The sequence below is a fragment of the Mus pahari genome, chromosome 11 (genome assembly GCF_900095145.1).
Source record: "Mus pahari chromosome 11, PAHARI_EIJ_v1.1, whole genome shotgun sequence".
Lineage (NCBI taxonomy): Eukaryota > Metazoa > Chordata > Mammalia > Rodentia > Muridae > Mus > Mus pahari.
In genome coordinates this window covers 5,936,606-5,942,346 of record NC_034600.1, presented here as the reverse complement: position 1 = coordinate 5,942,346, position 5,741 = coordinate 5,936,606, and the positions used below count along the sequence as shown (strand labels likewise).

The 5,741-nt window shown below is 46.4% G+C and overlaps 1 long non-coding RNA gene across 1 annotated transcript; it reads left to right on the top strand.

Moving 5' to 3' along the window:
- Positions 1-63: 63 nt before the first annotated feature.
- LOC110328751 lies at positions 64-1,290 on the top strand. Its single transcript, XR_002380879.2, has 3 exons — positions 64-160; positions 433-607; positions 978-1,290. It is a non-coding gene; the product is annotated as an uncharacterized LOC110328751 (long non-coding RNA).
- Positions 1,291-5,741: the final 4,451 nt, after the last annotated feature.

Below are 5,741 nucleotides of genomic sequence, written 5' to 3'. Positions count from 1 at the left end.
GCCCTCCAGCACCGCCCACATGCCCCTCCTCCTCCCGCTCCGCCTAGGCGCGCACTAAGGCCCCTCCCAGCAGGAGCGCAGCGCACTGACACCCGAGGCAGCCACTGCCATACAAGGCTGCCACAGGCACAGCCAGCCTATGGACGCAGCTCGACCCAGGGTGCGGTCGCTGTGGAGCTGTGAAGCGTGGGAACCGGACTGAGGTTGGGGAAGAGCGACTAGGGCACACCTGGCCCTGGAGCCACGGGCGTGAGTCCAGTCCCAAGTAGGGAAGCTGAGACTGGTGGCGCAGTCGCAGCCTACACTGCGCACAATCAGTTGCTGATCCTTACGTGCCTGGAGAGAGCTTGATGCGCGTGGTGAGATGCTGGCCACTCGGGTTACCTGAACGAAAAGGATCCTTAGAGTCTCTGCTGATTTCCTTCCTTCTAGGGACGCTTACCACGGATCTCCACCCCGCTGACTCTGTGGTGAGATCAGGGTCGCACTGGTGGCTCTGAAGAAGATTATGGGGTTAGTAAGGAGGCAAAGGGGCTGGAAGATTTGGTTCAATAGACTCTTCAGTCCTCCAGATTCTGTCTCAGACTCTACCCAAATCACCCCCTAAGTGTGTGTGTGTGTGTGTGTGTGTGTGTGTGTGTGTGTCTGTCTGTCTGTCTGTCTGTCTGTCTGTCTGTCTGTGTTGGGGAATTAGCTGGGTGTCTGACAAATTAACTCATGCTTAAGGAAACCTTGTTTTGAAACTTCAGAAATGGGGCCCACCCGAGCACTTGGAGCAAATTACCCCTCCCCGTGGTAGTCTCTGACCCTCAGGTCCCTCAGACTCTGCTTTCTTCAGCTACTCAAAAATGACTAAAAAGTCATTTCTGATTCTTGCTCTCCCAAGAATTTCCATTCACTATGGAAGCCATGTGAGTTCAGGACTGTGATACTATGAGGAATGGAGAGCCAATCCCAGACTCTCTCCTTTTTTATAGGGTCTTGGCTTGGCCACTTGCCTTATGTCCCACAAAGCCCCAAGTCCTGCTGTGATGGTTTGTATATGCTTGGCCCAGGAAGTGGCACTATTTGGAGGTGTGGCCTTGTTGGAGTAGGTGTGACCTGGTTGGAGTAGGTGTGTCACTGTGGGCATGGACTTAAGACCCTCACCCTAGCTGCCTGGAAGTGAGTAGCAGCTTTCAGATGAAGATGTAAAACTCTCAGCTCTGCCTGCACCATGCCTGCCTAGATGCTGCCATGCCCCCACTTTGACGATAGTGGACTGAACCTCAGAACCTGTGAGCCAGTCCCTATTAAACGTTGTCCTTTATAAGATTTGCCTTGGTCATAGTGTCTGTTCACAGCAGTAAAACCCTAACTAAGACACCTCCCATCCTCTGAAAATCTGCAATGTAAATGAAGTTCTGAAAGCTGAATTCATGTTTATCATGTTTTGAAATGATGACTCTTTAAATTTTATTTTTATTTATTTTATGTGCATATGCCTGTCAGTATGTGCACCATTTGCATTCTGGGTGCCCTCAGAAACCAGATGGGTTAGATTTCTTAGAGATGGAGTTACAGGTAATTGTGGGATGCTTAATGTGGGTTCTGGGAATCAAATCCAGGTCCTCTACAGACTTGTATCAATATAATAAAGTTCTGGAGGCCCAGCTGTTAACAACCATAGTCCAAGATGTCAGCTTGATGGGTTCGGATCATGGTTTCTGACCTGACCCTCCTATGGCATGACACCTGCTGAAGCTGCAAGGCTCTTACCTGCAGACAATCTGTATAGGGGACCTGCACCAAATCCAAATGGATGTGCCTCTGGTGAGCATCCCTCATAGTGACCCAGCAAAACACCTCTGCTGGGGTGATGGTGGCTCTCCAAATTCACTACATTTGGAACCTCAAAATATGACCTTATATGTAAACAGGGTCTTGGTCTGGGGATATAGTTCAGTGGAAAAGGCTTCTTTCCCTGCTTGGATATCCAGGACCACAAAAAGTCCATAAGGGTGTCTGCATTTGAAATTATTGTTGGTATCTTCAGATGGCAGCTTGTCCTAGATTATCCCAGTGGATCCTATATCCAGGGGTCTATGTCCACATGACCCCTGCAGTATCAGAGCACATACCTGGGCAGACCACTATGTACAGGTTTAGGCTCCTGGAGATTTGAATGCTGCAGACCAAGGTAAGGTCACCTGTCTTTTTTGTGACAGAGGATTAGGTGAGATACGTAGACCAGAGCAGTAGCCTGACCAAGAAGTGTCCTATCTATGGACAGCATGGAGTTCAGGGAAGGAAAGAATGAATGATCACTGGCAACCTTCAAAATCTGAGAACAATGACTGGGGGGAGGGTGAGTTATGCTGAGTTCCAGATAAGAACAGGATGTGGGGCTGGAGAGATGACTCAGCGGGTAAGAGCACTGACTGCTCTTCCGAAGCTCCTGAGTTCAAATCCCAGCAACCACTTGGTGGCTCACAACCATCTGTAATGAGATCCGATGCCCTTTTCTGGGGCATCTGAAGACAGCTACAGTGTACGTACATATAATAGTAAATAAACCTTAAAAAGAAAAAAAGAAAAAGAACAGGATGTGGCAGAAGAGCCTGAAACACTGTTAGGTTTCCAACTGGATTGTGCAGGTATTTGTTCCTGTCTCCTCCAGGGAGGGTCTCGGCAGCCCGTGTCCTAAGAACCTGCTACAGAAGCCTCCATCAGAGTTACACAAAGACCAGGAGGTACAGCCTACTGTAAGAACCTACTAGGTATAGACCTACAGAGAGACTTAGAAATATAGCCCAATGTAGGAGAGCTATAGTGCCTATAGCAAACATTCTATAGCTCTAGAGAATTGTTACTGCCTGGCAAGAACCTTTGTTGATAGCCTTGGTTTCTCTCTGAAGTCCTGAGGAAAGCATATAGTCACTTGGTGCTGCTGGCAGTCCTGGCCTGGACCTAGCCAGAATCCTAGGTTAATTCTGAAGGATATGTGTCTTAAAAACCAGATTATATCTCTTTGTAATTGTGATTAGGTAGGTGAGGTCTGGTAAGCCCTAAATATTTAGCTGAAGATGCCAGGGAGACCGGCCTATGGGTCTCACTAACAATGGGCCATGAGCAAATTTCAGCACCTCTATGACTGCCAAACACAAACCTAGCCTGGCAGCTAGACTGAGACCAGGAGGCTCATAGCTCTGGGGCCTGGGTCAGAGGTTAAGCTCCAAATGAAAAGAAATGTAGCCTTGGGACCTTGGGACCCCTCTACTCCATATAATCCTGGTCATGCCTTCAGAACCAGACAGGGCTGGACACTGTCAAAGCCTTGAGAGCAAGCAGACCTGAAGATGGTAATGCATTCTACCTTCATACCACTCTACATCTTTCTACCCATACAGGGCCAAATTCAGAAACCCATTAACAAGGTTCCGCTTATGGCCTCAGCTTATTTCTATGTAGCACTGGAAGGCCCCATGCAGAGATCCTGTCACAACAGGGTCAGGTTGTCACTAAGTAGCCCAGCCAAGGAGTCACAGAAAATTCTACTAATATGTGAGCTTCTCTAAGCCTGGGGTTCTGCTGAATGTCCCCCTTACCAGCCACAATGTTACTTCTGATTGACTTTGATTCCCAGAAATTCCATCTGAGATCAAAAAGAAGATGCATGTTGGAAGCATTTGACCCACAGAACATAAGAGAAGGGCAAGTGGCCCTTTCCACCCGGAGACATCTGATCCACCTCAATAAGCCCTTCTCAGTTGGCCAATGATTCTCATTGTGTGGATTGAATTTGCAGCCCATGGAGACAAAATGTGGCTCGGGTTGGCTGTAGACGTCCATCTTGCATACAGGACATTTTAAAGAGCTTCCTTCTTCACAGGGCACACACTGAAATTTGCCTATGTAGCCTTGTCCTGAAATTCTAGTCACACTGGTCAACAATGGAAACTTAGACCTAATGAAAGATGATATCCAAATGGAGCTACAGTATAACCTCTTGTGGCCAGGAAGTCTCCATCCCTGTAGAAAGAGAGACTTTATCAGCCAGCTCCAACTTTCCTTCTAGGCTCATGGTGGTGATACAGAGAATGACATCTTTGGATTCTACCCCATGTGGTGGTCATCTACTAACTCCTGACAAAAGATCACCCACCTTCCTGTGTACAGAGTCGAGGGTACAGGTCTGAAGGACCCTGATGTTATAAGAAGTGTGTGGTTCACAGCCCAGTCAATAACGGGGAACCTGAGTGTGTCTGACAAGTGCTTTCGCATAAGCAATATTTATAAAGGCATGTAGTGGTACCTAGCATGTGAATAACTGTCACAAAGGGCCTCCTGGCAAGATGGAGTTCGTTCTCATTCTCTCTCTCTCTCTCTCTCTCTCTCTCTCTCTCTCTCTCTCTCTCTCTCTCTGAAGTAACACAAAACAGATGTGATGTCTGAAAGAAAGACAGCAAAGGACTATGGTCTCTGAAAAGGGAATACCCAGCTCTAATAGCTTGCCAACTGTGGAGTAGAGGGGAGAACTCAGGCAGTGATGTATATGTTGGAAAAGCCATGCAACCTAGGAGAGAGAATACCATAAGGTCCTTCAAGTGTTCAGCAGAGTACAGATCACTCAGACAAAGGAGGAAGCTATCTAATCCTGGGGGATGGGGGAAGTGAAAACATGCCAGAGGGAACAGGGCTGGCACAGACACTACCCTGACAAGTCTAGGAGGCTCAAAACTCATAGTCACTGACTAAAACTAAACTGCAGAAGTCTGTGACTTCACAGAGGCAGTAGTCACCCTTGATTGAGCTCCACTCTGGTCTTATCCATAACTTAATAGCAAGGCACAAAAAGACCAAACTGATATTAAACAATTACAACATAGAATAATAATATTGGATGCACAAATATTCAACTCCAAGAAAAAGTAAGCTTCACATTTTCTGGCATCTAACCAGAAATATTAGGCAAAGCTGCAAAAGAAAAAAAATGACCTATAATTAAGAAACTAATTTGCTGACCTAAAACCAGCATAAGTGCATTTAAAAAGTATCATAACTATTTCCTCTCATTTGGAAAATACAACAATCTAATCAAATTTCTAGTGGTGAAAACCACATACACTGAGTAGGAAGAGTAACAAGAAGGAAAGACAATCCATATGAAGTCAGAGTTAGCAGCTTTGCACAAGAAGAGATGAAGAGAACACACCTCAGTGGTCAATGATGTCGCTAAGTAGACCTTCAGCTGGTGTTCCAGAAGAAAAGCAAGGTGGAACAGCTCTGAAGTTGTCCTCTGCCCACCCCCTCCACACACACACACACGTGCACGTGCATGAGATAAAGAGTCAGACAGACAGACAGGCAGACAGAGGAGATAGGAAAACAATGAATATAAAAGCATTATGGGGGCTGGTGAGATGACTCAGCGGGTAAGAGCACCGACTGCTCTTCCAAAGGTCCCGAGTTCAAATCCCAGCAACCATATGGTGGCTCACAACCATCCATAACAAGATCTGATGCACTCTTCTGGAGTGTCTGAAGTCAGCTACAGTGTAATTACATATAGTAAATAAATAAATCTTTTTTTAAAAAGCATTATGGTACACTGTTAAGTGGAAATCTTAATAGTAGCCATGGGAAAGACATAAAGTCCTGACCTGAGCCTGGATACCAGGTAAGAAAGACAATCTGTACAGCGAGCAGAAACCAGCTCTGATTAATAAACTTGTGGTTCTGCACATGTCTTGATCTTTTTG